This window comes from Protopterus annectens, chromosome 9.part0, assembly GCF_019279795.1.
Source record: "Protopterus annectens isolate FY-2018-M chromosome 9.part0, PAN1.0, whole genome shotgun sequence".
Lineage (NCBI taxonomy): Eukaryota > Metazoa > Chordata > Ceratodontiformes > Protopteridae > Protopterus > Protopterus annectens.
Window position 1 is genome coordinate 1825258452 of NC_056743.1, and position 14797 is coordinate 1825273248.

Here is a 14797-nt window from a genome sequence, read left to right on the forward strand (position 1 = left end):
AACAACAAAAAAAAATATATATATATATATATATATATATATATATATATATATATATATATATATATATATATATATATATATATATATATATATATATATATATATATATATACCAATACTACTCTGATTTTCCCTCAGACCCTCCTATTTTGTCATACATCTTGTGTGGTCCTACCCCTCACCTGCTTTTCTATCATCCTATTTCCCTAGGTGTGTGCATTACTTGTGTTCTCCGCACATGTCCTGCACCCATTGTTGGCTACTGTTAGCGGCAGTGAAAGTACCTATGATTGCCCTTTGTCTTACTTAATTTTCTTATTAATAATTTTGCGGATGCCATCATATTCTACAAACTGTGATTAGTGCAGTTATGCCTACATATCTCTCTATGAATTAATATGATGTCCATAATTGTTTGTGATATTTTTCATTTTTCAGACAGTTTGTTGCACATTTTTGATCTGTTAATTTTCACTTATTGTAGTCAGTCTCTATTGAACTTGTATAATTTCTGTAGATGTATACTGGTAATGTATGTATGTATATATATATATATATATATATATATATATATATATATATATATATATAGATTCACTTTATAATCTCAAAATACTGAAATATCAAATTTCAGTATTTTGAGATATAAAGCTGAAACACCAAAAAAATCGAAAACTAAAACCACGAAACCCAAAAATGCGACTGTTAAAGCACACACAAACAAAATTACACCTACCTCCCCACAACAACACAAACACACACACTCACACACACACTTACTATAAGCAGGGGGGCAAGCCTCCCACACCCCCCATACTTATATATATATATATATATATATATATATATATATATATATATATATATATATATATATATATATACTAACTCCAAGGTCGCACTAAACACTAGCACACACAAAACCCACCAACATACATTCCACGCACCCCTCACACAAACACACATCACACAGATACAAACACCACCAATCTGAACACTGACACACTCGCACTCTAACCTACGTACTCTAACCCACACCTAACACTCCCCAACACACTAACAAACACAGAAACCCCTCCCCAAAACCCTTAAAAATGTCACACTTACCTAATGCACCATCAGTATCGCAGGTTCAACATTTCTGGGTTCAATATTCTGCAGTTTCATGCATCTACAGATTCGACACTTTGGTCTTGAGGTATGGAAATTCAACATTACAGTATTTCAAGATTCTAAAGTGTTTATATATATATATATATATATATATATATATATATATATATATATATATATATATATATATATATATATATATATACATATATATGTATGTGTGTCACTTTATGGACAACTTTTCTTGATATACAAATTTGATGTAATTGCTTACAGTTGTGTAGATGTTGCTGGTTAAGTATGCTTCACATTGAGTTATTCTCCATACACTGGGGCATATTTGCATATTACTTGGTTATCTGCAACTTTTGCATGGGACTCTGCAAACACCACTGGATTCAATGAACTTTATGGAATCCAACCCCAAAACATCCATATGCCCTTATTTAAATATACAAATTCCATGGTTATACAACCATGCAGAAAGGGAAAACACAAACACACAGAAACAGACACACACGCACACACACACACACACACACACACACACACACACACACACACACACACACACACACATATGCAGACAGACACACAACAAAAAAAAAAGTTTATTTTCCCCAAACCCTATTGCTAGACTGCAACTGCAGTCTGAACAATATAAAACATGCCACACTCCCCACTTCCTCTGTCCTATTACCCTGATACCCATTAGAAACAAAATGGGCCAGAAATATTAAACAGGAAAACTTCACAAATAATGTTAAAACATAGGCATTCATTGTTACTGTCATGGTATGTTGAATTGAATGAACAGAAGTTTGCTGATAATTATAAATAACTTTTCTGAATGCATCTGTATTATCATTTGGTTGTTTGTGTTGATGCATCCTGATTACTTTTTTCAGGTCAGTTTATGTGATACCTTATTCAATGTTGGATTTTTATTGTTTTGTTGAAAACAGACATAGTCATTCAGAATCCTTAAACTTCCATTCCCATAAAAATAGAGCATTATCTTTAGGGTATAAGTACTTCTTTTAGTTAGGAAACCATGAAAAGTATATTTTTTTGGCAGATTTGCCAAAAAGTGATTTTTGTTGCTTTATCAGTCTTTATATCCACTATCTTCCCTCACCGGGAAGGTAGTAGAACACCACTGATCCTTATGTCTACAATCAAACAGAGGGCTTTATCATCTTGTCCTGTATTTGATTTCTTCAGGTTTCTTCTTGTCCTGTTTTATAATTCATTAAATAAAATAATCGGGCACTAATTCTGTGTTGCTCCTGTAAAATACATTTGTGTATGATCTGCTTATGGGGTAAATAAGTTAAACAAATAAAGAAATAGCTGGAGACTTAAATCTGAAAATCAAAACAATAAGTCAATTCACTGTGCAGTACTATTTGAATATCCCAAGTTATACTGGCTGCTCACAAACTTTAGCTAGATCCTTTATAGATATAAATGTTCTCTGAGTTTTTCAGATGCAGCATCTTCAACCTGCTATTCTGATCCTGCTGTGGTAATCATAAGGAAATGAGACTGAATGTTGTTCAAGCACAGACAATGCATTTTTTAAAGACCTTGAAATAACACAATTTTTTTAAAATTATGTATTTCTCTGTAATACAACCCAGCATGGGGGATATATGCAAATCTTCAAACTTGCATTTTCCTTGCTCTGTTTTAAGTGGATATCCTTCACAGTGATTTGCATGTCTTTCCCATAATGCCACATAATTTGAAAGATGTAAAATTTGGTACTTACTTGAAATTTTTCTAATTGATAGGGTACTTGCTGGGTAAAAAAAAAATGTGTTTTAGATATTCTGTTCTGAAGTCCTACTGCACCATGTGATTTAAATATCTACTGATTTGATGTTAAACAGCTAAACTTTCAGCAGCTACTATACTTAAAGCAGAATTTAAGATACATGTACTTCAAAAGCAGGAAAGGATGTTTAAGAAATACTCAAATGTGTAATGCTATGTACTTATGTAATAATGTATTTTTTGTCAAGAGTTTTAAAATGTACATTTTGTAATTTAGATAGTTGATAAGCATGCCGTAGAATTGCACATATTACTTAACCATGAATTTGTAAATACACCTTGGTAGAAAGGTAAAGTGCGCAGACTTAATCTGAACAATGGTATAATAGTGCATTTTTCATGATTGCGAGTTAGGAGCAAGAGGCCTCAATACCAGAAATCTTTTATTTTTTACGGTATTGATCTATGATAGGAATTAATTTTTTTTCTGTTGGGTAAGACGAGCTTTTAGATGATTTTTTGTTCAAGTTTTGACTACAACAAAGGAAATTAAGAATAAAATCATAACACTAATGCTAATAAATCAATATACATGACTGAAATTTGTTAAGGAAGGTAGATAATTATCAAAGCTGAAACATAACCAGACTTAAGTAGAAAATATTGAAAAATAATTATACATAGATTTTTATAATTTTTAGATGGTGTATGATAGGCTATAGTTGTACATATGCAGTGATTTATTTGTTATGTTGTGCATTTATTTATCCCTGAAATGTGCGAGCAACTATTGCACACCATAATCTTTTATCTTCTCATTTAAGTTTCACATATAGAATCAAAGGGATAAAGTTTAATGCCTGAATGTGACTGAAATGTATTATTCATTTTCTATTTTTGTTGCCCTTGCAAAATTATTTGTACCTGGAAGTTGGATAAACAAACCAAAGAAGGGTTCAAAGTCCCAAATAAATAAATGATTTGAAGATGTTTAAAAACTTTTTATAATTCACCAGATAGTATTTTTACTGAGCGTTTGGACTTTGCAGCATAGGAAACAAAATGCATTTTATAGTCATCCATTACAGTGCTGAAGTAATGAAACTGGCGGGTAATATTAAGAAGTAGCACCACACTCGTTTTTCTTTTTGCATCAGTACCATTATTTTTCATGCTCTTGCATTCCTTCCTTTTCATGAGACATAACAGCAGTCAGATTAACTTAATAGCAGTGTTAGTGACATAGAGGCATAAAATAGAAAATCTAGGTTTCAGGCTTACAACTAAACAACATTTGGTTCTAAATACTTTGATGAAAGGAATAATATAGCAAATGTTCACAGTTTGGGTATTTGGGGACCTTCTTTAATTAACAAAACTTCCAGTTCACCATAAGATGTCCATAATTTGACTTTTTATGTATCTCTTTCCTCATACGCACATCTTTGCACACTGCAGATCATTTTCACACATTATAATCATGTTCTGAATTCACACCTTGTAGATTTTGTCATGTATGAGAAGTCATTTTGTTCTATATACTACCATCTCTCGCTGTCTGTTATATGAAGTGATCTGCAAAGAATATGTATCTATGAACAAATTTCAAAATGTGTAATGCCATGATTGTGCATATCAAGGTTTGTTCATCTATAAAAGTAAAAAAAAAGAGTTCTATTAAAAAGATAAAATTCACTTAAAAGATTGGTAGGTTAAGAAAAAGCTATAAATTATTGCATATGTACTTAAACATTAGGGTTTAACTATAGTGTCTCCACAGTAAATAGAAAAAGTGCTAACAAAAGTAATGAGGTCAACACACTGTAATAACAATAATAATGTATTTTGTAAATTATTTTGCTGAAAATGCTGTTTAGTCACAAACTGTATATTGTCTTTGTAAAACAGAAGAGATGCTGAAATGACTATCAAGTAAAATTGGAATGCATACCCAGATATTGCTTTAAAATAAAAGAGACACTTTTTTAATCTCTTTCTTTATATTGAAGTGACTGTAAACAAGTATATGCTGCAGAAAATCTAATAAATAACTAATAAATATTTAAAGTATACTGTGCTGTTTATACCTAATAACACATTTTGTGCATCATGAGTGAAATTCAACACAATGCACAGTCCAGAGAGGATTTTAATATGAAAATAAATCCTGCACTGCTTTAATAACATGTTGCAAAAATTAAAATAGCTAATGGATTAATGCAGGTATATCAAACTGATTGTTTCTTAAACATGTATAAAATTAGGAAATGTTCACTTTAAACAAATAGTTGAAAAAACAGGTATAATTATATTAAAATGACATGTCAGGTTGTGGTGTTAAAAGTTTTCATACAATTTCTCTTTTGTCAAATATGAAGCTGACAGCTGATATGGAATCTCCCCTTTATATGTTCAAGGTGAAATTGTTTGAATGTCAGCAGCTTCAGAAAAAAAGTCAAGTGACATAATGCAGAATATTTTCCATAGAAAATCATTGCCTGTGTAATTTCTAATGGTGAGCCATCAAAGATTCACTTCTTTAGGGAGATTTCTCTATTCTTCAAGTTGGTGCCACCATCAAGTTAGTACATATAAATTCAAAAGTGTGGGGACTTGCCCTTGCAAAAATTAAAAATGAAAACGGGAGTGTTTCACCCTTTTGGAAATGGGGCACGTTTACACCCTTTTGGAATTTGGGCATATTTTCACCCTTTTTGAATGTGGGCATGTTTACATTCTTTTGGAACGGTGGCTTTCAGGAAGTCAGCATTTCATCACAGAACCCTGCCATGGCAATAGAGGTGTTACTGATAAAATGAAGCAGGATTGTTAAGGGGCTGCTTACTGACAGAAATATGTTATGACAAAGACAATAATAACAACAGTGTAGAAAGAGAATGAAGGTGACCATGTACATAGAAGAAAAGCAAAATGGTGTGGGAGCTAATTGAAGGTCTAATATAAGGAAATTAGGTTGAATGTATTAGTGACCTCACAGTAAAATGGAATGCAATGTAAGCTGCAGTTCTGAAGAATGCTGAAAGCATAATGGATCTTGTTGCTAAGAAACAATTTACTTATGTAGTATATCATGCTTCCGTGTTGCTAATGCAGGTTTTACCTACAGGTGCTATGATTTGTTCATGGGGTAAAGTCAGAGTGGAGTAAAGTCAGAGTAACAATAGAAGTGATTTATGATCAAGGGGTTTACTGCATGTGCTCAAGAAGAAATTGCTTGAGACACACTTCCTCACATCCTCTTGCCCATTTTGGCAAGTGCTTTAACTCCCACTAACATGTTTCCCATAAAGTTAACTCTCCCTACAAGAACCCTTATCCTACGTCTAAACATTCCCACTCAGTTTCTAACTCTTAAGGCCCCCATCCTTCCCTCAGTCTAAAATATAAATTGCTCTCCCATTTAAGATTGTCTAATAATCCTAAAATCCCATTCCTCCTCCCATTCATGATCGCTTCCTAAACCTAAAATCCCCATACTTCTCTCTAATCATAAAGTTTGCAGTCAACTCCCTGTCCCACTCTCTAAACCTAGCAGCACACTTCCATCTGCCCTTCCTTGTTTACCCCATTCACATTGAGAATTTGCTAGTGTCTCCTAGGATGCAAGCAGATGGTTCAGCAGTTAGGTCTCCAACTACACGAGCAGATGGTGCAGCAGCTAGGTCTCCAACTACACCGGCAGATGGTGCAGCAGCTAGGTCTCCAACTACACGAGCAGATGGTGCAGCAGCTAGGTCTCCAACTACACTGGCAGATGGTGCAGCAGCTAGGTCTCCAACTACACAAGCAGATGCTACAGCAGCTAGGTCTCCAACTACACGAGCAGATGCTACAGCAGCTAGGTCTCTAACTACACAAGCAGATGGTGCAGCAGCTAGGTCTCCAACTACACGAGCAGATGGTGCAGCAGCTAGGTCTCCAACTACACGAGCAGATGGTGCAGCAGCTAGGTCTCCAACTACACGAGCAGATGGTGCAGCAGCTAGGTCTCCAACTACACGAACAGATGGTGCAGCAGCTAGGTCTCCAACTACACTGGCAGATGGTGCAGCAGCTAGGTCTCCAACTATGTGAGCAGATGGTGCAGCAGCTAGGTCTCCAACTACATCAGGAGATGGTGCAGAAGCTAGGTCTCCAACTACACAAGCAGATGCTACAGCAGCTAGGTCTCCAACTACACGAGCAGATGGTGCAGCAGCTAGGTCTCCAACTACACGAGCAGATGGTGCAGCAGCTAGGTCTCCAACTACACTGGCAGATGGTGCAGCAGCTAGGTCTCCAACTACACTGGCAGATGGTGCAGCAGCTAGGTCTCCAACTACACTGGCAGATGGTGCAGCAGCTAGGTCTCCAACTACACGAGCAGATGGTGCAGCAGCTAGGTCTCCAACTACACGAGCAGATGGTGCAGCAGCTAGGTCTCCACCTACACGAGCAGATGGTGCAGCAGCTAGGTCTCCAGCTACACCGGCAGATGGTGCAGCAGCTAGGTCTCCAACTACACGAGCAGATGGTGCAGTAGCTAGGTCTCCAACTACACGAGCAGATGGTGCAGCAGCTAGGTCTCCAACTATGTGAGCAGATGGTGCAGTAGCTAGGTCTCCAACTACATCAGGAGATGGTGCAGAAGCTAGGTCTCCAACTATGTGAGCAGATGGTGCAGTAGCTAGGTCTCCAACTACATCAGGAGATGGTGCAGAAGCTAGGTCTCCAACTATGTGAGCAGATGGTGCAGTAGCTAGGTCTCCAACTATGTGAGCAGATGGTGCAGTAGCTAGGTCTCCAGCTACACCGGCAGATGGTGCAGAAGCTAGGTCTCCAACTATGGCAGATGGTGCAGTAGCTAGGTCTCCAACTACATCAGGAGATGGTGCAGAAGCTAGGTCTCCAACTATGTGAGCAGATGCAGATGGTGCAGTAGCTAGGTCTCCAACTACATCAGGAGATGGTGCAGAAGCTAGGTCTCCAACTATGTGAGCAGATGGTGCAGTAGCTAGGTCTCCAACTACATCAGCAGATGGTGCAGAAGCTAGGTCTCCAACTAAGCAAGCAGATGGTGCAGCAGCTAGGTCTCCATTTACATGAGCAGATGGTGTAGCAGCTTTGTCTCCAACTATGTGAGCAGATGGTGCACTCACTTTCAAGTTCAAGAGCAAGCACCCATTTGCAAGGCATTACACCATTCATGTCCTTGGCTGCAAGTTATTATAATTCGAGCAGCTGAGCCTCAAGCATCCATAAGACCCTCATGATTATGTCTTCAGTAGATACAGATGAACATAATATATTGCTGTTTTACAATTACATTATTCAAAATATATTCTTATTTTTTAAAATAATGAAGTATTATGAAATGTTTTAATTTATTTTTATTTATTTATTTAAAATTTGTTCAGTGGGATAGAATAGCGTTTTCAGTCTTAGTCTAGGAACTTCATTTTTTATCTGTCTTTTCTCAGTAACTGCAGTGATCAGAGATAGTTTAGCCACGCACTGCACATTTGAAAATCAGATATGTGATGACACTTGTACAGCACATCAGTTTTGTGCATTTGTAGGAAAACATGATTACAAACTGAGTGTGCAAGTGTAAAGCTATGTATATGAGGATGCTTGTATTCTTCTTATGCAGCAGAAGTGATTTAAATATGTGTTTTCATTTTATTGACTTAATATTTTAGTCCTGGGAAATTGTACTTTTGGTATAGAATTAAGTTTATTACATGCCATTTTTTTTTTGCTTTGTATCACTGTTGAAATGGCAGTGCTAATATCATCTGATAATTTGAGTTGCAGTAATTTCTGTTTTACTTTTTGATGAGTTAGGAATTGCAATTGTTCCCAGAGATAATACTCAGTTTACAAAAATCAAATATTGCCAAAAAACTGTTGTATATCAATACATATATATATCACTTTTTGATTTTGGGGGATTAATATTTGATGTTAGTTGGAAATGACCAGTGTTTTATGGGTATTTCTTCTGAATTAATTCATGTCCTACACAAGTATATTGAATTTTTGGGATCAATAGAGGTCTAGTTATCAATTGCATGTTATGCTTCTTTTTTAGTTCTTGTATACATGTATTATTTTTATTGTTGAGCAATTCCTTGAAATAACAATAATTTATTCATCGTATGCATCATGTGTTATTTTTTTATATACACTAAGGTTCAAGAAGTCAAGTATATAATGCTATGTCAGTGTTTTAATTAAAAATTTTTTGGTAATATTATTATTCACGCTGAAAAAGTTAGAATATATTATAAATTTATATTAAATTGCTACTTAGAATATTACTGACTATGATTTAATGTAGGGGTCATAGTATTTATTTGACTACGTATTTGATTACGTTTTTTAATATAATTTTAGTTTTTATGCTGTTTAGAAATGTTTAATAGTGCGTTCACAGGAAGTGGCTTCCTTTTAAGGAATGCAGCTTAAATGACACTGAGTGATTAATTAATGTGTAATTATCTAACCGCCAAAAAATGTTAATTGGTTAAGGAGTATGCCTAGCCCTATAAAATGTAGTCATTTTTATTGTGAATTTGTAACCTGATGAAGCGGGCTTGCTGAGTCCGTGGCCGTTGAATAAATATATTTGTCTTATTTCGTGGAAGCTTCAGTGATTTGTGTATATACAAAAAACTGTTGTAGATATTATTATTATTACTTAACATTCCATGTAGAACTGATTGATCTTGTATTTGAAGAAACAAACCATGTGCAAACTGAAATTTGCTGCCACCTCCAACAATTGTCAGTTTGCAGGTGGTTTGGCAGGATTGAACTAGTCACTTTGATGTAAACATGAAAAATATCCATCAAATTTTGATATAATGTACAAAAAGAACTAGATGGCTTTAAAATCAGCCCACTCTACTGTTTTTTTTTTTCCTTTGGCCCATGTCAAAGTCTGTTTTAACCTGTGCCATATTCCAGTGCTACTAAAAAAGCAGCCAGCCTTATCACCATTAGTGATATTCCAAATTATCTGCACACGATTTAGGTGCTAGGGAAACAGTGCTACCTTTATACGCCATCTATGCATTCTGACCAGAACCCTCTTTAACCTTGGGTTAAGTGTTTATTCATGATGCATGAAGGGTAAAATAAGAAATTGGGTTTATCATTTAATGTGGATATGGTCTAGGTGTTCGGGACACAGTGCTACCTTTACACCTTACCCATGCAGTCTGATCAGAACCCTATGTAACCTTGAGCTAAGTGTTTATTCCTGATGCATCATGGGTAAAATAAGAAATTGGGTTTGTCAATCGATATGGCTAACTAGCTTGTTAAATTGTTTTAATATCATTATTGTTTTACAACAGATTTAACATAAAATCTCAGTATAGACACAAAGGTAACTCACATGATCAACAAACGAAGTGAAGTGTTTACACCTCATCATGGGCAGATGTTTTGTGGTGCAGGCACTGACTTAATTTCCAAGCAGGATGAGCACAGTTTGTCTGCTACACCCCACATATTTGATTGTGTTATAAAAAAAGCTAGATACTAAGAACAGGGATGAAACAAGAAAAGAAAACACAAAACATTGCCAGTATTAAAGAAAACAATGTTTAGAATAGTAACAGATTTTTTGTAGCAATCTTTTATATATATATATATATATATATATATATATATATATATATATATATATATATATTTTTTTTTTACACAGAGGGGAAAAAAGCTTCACTGCTGTCACCAAATTCTTCTTTGCATTGTTTTTTATTTATTTATTTACACATTGTTGACTAGGTTAGTCCCACTAGGGCAATGGCCTATTTTCAGGGGAGGCCCGAGATGGTATTCAGCCTGACTAGGGGAAATTTGCCCAAGGCATTACTGAAGTTCCTCCTATCCTTTTCAATAAATGCCCACCAACTCAGGCAGATGGGGCCTCAGTTTAAAATCTCATCTAAAGGACAGCACATTAGTTAGTGTAGCAGCACCCCTGTATGCTGTACTGCAGTGTCAGTACTAAAGTGCTAATCCAGCTTCCTGGAGTGGGAATAGAATTTGCAGTCTTCTAGATCAAGGTAGAGTGTGCTACCTGTTGAACTGCTGAAAGTGCAATTTTTTTTTTTGTTTGTTTTACACATGTAGCTTGAGTACTGTCAATGCTCATGCTTGGAAAGAAAAAAAACAGAAAAGAAGAAAAACTAAAATGTCTGAGTAACCACTTTTTTTTTTTTAATCCCAGAAAAATGTTGGGTGCATTTGTTCTAACAGGTATATTTTTACAGATGGCTTCTGGAATTTGACAGATGCCTCATTTCATGTATCAGCCAGATTTGTTTTGACACTTGTGGCACAAAATGATGCTTTACTCAATGTTGTGTAAATGACAGCTGTCATGTCCAGAAGGTGCAGGTGTGAATGACGTCTATCACATCCACAAGGCGCAGTCATGAAAGACTTGGCTGAAACCAAAGCATTCAGGTGAAAGAAAAAAACTGACAAAGAAATATTAAACTGTTTCCATGTTTACTTATAATTTCACTTCTCTGCATTCTGACTTGTTAATGTTCGGTATTATAACTGTAATTTTCTAACACAAAAATAATGAAGATACTTGATTTTCAGTGTTCCGAACAGAAATGGTCTCATGTTTGTAATGCATTGTCACATTCTGGTTTTGGCCTTCTTGTTAATCCAAATGCGAGATGATTTAGCATTTTCCATTTGACAGGTTGAGACCCACTGATGAATAACTTGTCCTTTCCTGGATTACTGCATTATAAAATGTGAGAAAGAAGAACACCATGACTAGAAAAGTCATACAGAACAGCTAAAAAGCCAACAGCAAACTTAAAGACCCCAGCTAAACCAGAATAATCTCTGTTTAATACTTTTAACCTCATTTGAAGGTGAACAGTCCATATATCTTACTGGCCTCCTTCAATGGAGATTTAAAGATCTACTTAGTGAAAATATGAAAAAAGAAGGACAATGCTGATAATAATGACATATGGTAAAAATGTATAAGCAAAATTCTAAAAAATCAGTAATATACAATTAGTCAGCACTCAGTATTTATACACTTTTAAATAATCCAAATTCTTTTAATTCAAAGAGCAAGACATTTACTACTTAGAATAAATATTCTTTAAATAGACATAATAAAACAAAATGTGTGCATAAGTATTACTTCTGTGGATGTTGATGGCAGTTTTTAACATGTAACATGGTATAAAGTAAATTTTCAGAGGACAACAATTCACTTAGCTCAAATTATTCAACCGAAATTTCCAGAAGCACTGAAGAGGATGGATACAGAAAAGCAACAGCTATGACATATTCTCAAAAAATAAGCATTTCTTCTGCTTTGTTCAGACATATAAATTGTAATCTCTGGAAATTTAACACTTTCATTAGGGTTTGAAGCTGTGTTTCAATTGCACCTTTGTAAATTGGTTATTTCTCAGCAGCAGTCATTATCAGCCTTTCATAAATAATAGTTGCTGCACCAGATGTGAATATTAACAGCTCTAAGTTACTTTAAATTCTCAGTCTCTTTCACACACACACACACACACACACACACACACACACCATCGCTCTGGGAGGGGGTGGGTGACGGAAAATATTTCAATTTGGCTTGAACATACCCTCAGGCCTTTGGTTGATAAGTTGCCCAACATTTTGAAGGACACAGGGAGTTTTTTACAGATTGTTAAGGAAGTCAATCAGCGTCATTCCTGTGAAGGGTTGTTGATGTCCACCTTGGATGTCCAGAGCCTGTTCACTGTAATTAGTAATGGTTACGGAGTGCAGGCGGTTGGACAGGTTATGCGTGATTTGGATGAGTCAGATTCCAAGATCGAGCTGGTACAAACACTCCTCTCCATAGTGTTGGATAATAACGTGTTTATTGGTGGTCAACAAGTTTTTAGGCAGGCACAGGGGGTTGCTATGGGCACCCCCTGTGCCAACACTTATACCAACCTGGTTCTTTCGTTTTGGGAAAGAAATTTTGTTTTAAGCCATGTTGAGTGGATGCGATATGTGGTGGCGTACACCCGTTTTGTTGATGACATTTTTGTTTTTTGGCGGGGCGACCAGTCCTCTTTGCAGAGCTTTGTGGAATACCTTCATTCTACTACTACTTTCTCAGATTCACTTTGAAACACTCTGATTATTGTATAGATTTCCTGGATGTCTGTATTATGCGTACTGACAAAGGTTTTTCATCCAGTTTGCACAAAAAAGTGCTGGAAAAATAGCTTATTAAGCTTTGACAGTATGCATCCCCGTTTTATGTTTTCCAACATTATTCAGGGGCAGGTTTGTCGGACATCCAGGTTGTGCCTGGATGATGCTAACTTTGATCATGAGATCAGTGGGTTGAAGGAGTGTTTCCAAGTGAGGGCATATGAGAGAGGTCTTGTAAAATGTGTTGTAGCTAATGGGAGCTCACATAGGACAGGCAGGTTCAAACCATGGTTGAGGTGTGCTGAGGATGAAGAGGTGGAGAGTTCAGGTTCCAGGATGAGAGTGGAGTGTCCTAAACTATATTTTACCTATAGCAGTAATATCAGTGACATCAGGGATATAGTAAATAAAAATTGGAATATCCTCAGGGGTGACTACAGATTAAGGGACATGGTTGGGCCCACCCCCTGTTTTGGCTACAGGCGGAATAAGAATCTGAAGGATCTGCTATGTGGGGAAAAAAGTTTAGCTGTGCCTAGGCCATTTAAAGATAAGAGAGGTAGTGTTCCTTGTGGTAATTGCAAAGCATGCCCTTATATCAATAAGGTAAACACTTTTAAACATCCTGTAAGTGGCAGGATCTTTGAATTTGATGCTAGGGCCACATGCAGAACCTCCAATCTTGTTTACCTGGGAGAGTGTACCCGTTGTTCTACTTTTTATGTGGGTATGACTAACAACATGTTTAAGGTAAGGATTCTTCAGCATTTGTCTTCCATCAGGAATAAGGATATCCACAATGCTTTGTATAAACATGTTGAGTTATATCCTACACACACTTTGTGTTTAAAGCAGTGGCCAGTGTGAGGTTAAGTAGCAGAGGAGGGGATGTCAAATTACTTACAGAATCCTTGGAATCACGTTGGATTATTGAGCTTATGGCTCACTGGAAACCTGGCCTCAATGTTATGGTTCCCCTCAAGCCTGCCCTACAGAAGAGGTGCATTTTTTATTGATATCTGATTGGTTGTTATTGGATTTAAATACTGAAGTTTTAACTGTTCTGAAATGTCTGAAGAAGGGCTTCAACCCGAAAGCGCTTACTACTGGAGTTTTGTGTTTTTCATTAAACGGAGGAATTACAGCAGTGTCCTGCCTTTCTTTCATTTATCATGTAAACATTATCTGATAATTTCCCTATAGTTATAACCTCATCCCAGCAGTAATTCGGTGTTGGACCACAGTTCATGCAGTAGGACTTGGTGGACATGTTACTGAGATTTTTCCACGTGGCCTTGCATTTGGGTTCTGTGGACTGTGTTACGTTGCTATTTGGAAGTCCATGACATAACATATACTGGCAGTACGGGTGAGACACAGGTCTTTGGCAGAACCCTGTAGGCCATTTGGTAGTGATGCAGACCAGCTGTAGCAGGCCATTGCATTGTGTCACTCCTACAGTCCCAGACTGCAAGACACTATATTCCCCTGGGATGACAGGGTAGGTGTGCAAGGTGTTAATGCCAATACCTTCTGTCATTATTGATCCAATGGTGTGGATACTGGCAGGGTGCTGCTTTCAGCTAAGGACACGCCTGCATGGGACACCTGTTCTGTATGCTGCATTCTTTGGCTCTTGCCAAACAGAGGTGGGGGTCATATTGTACTCATTCCCAACAGCACGGATGAGACAGGAGAGGTACCT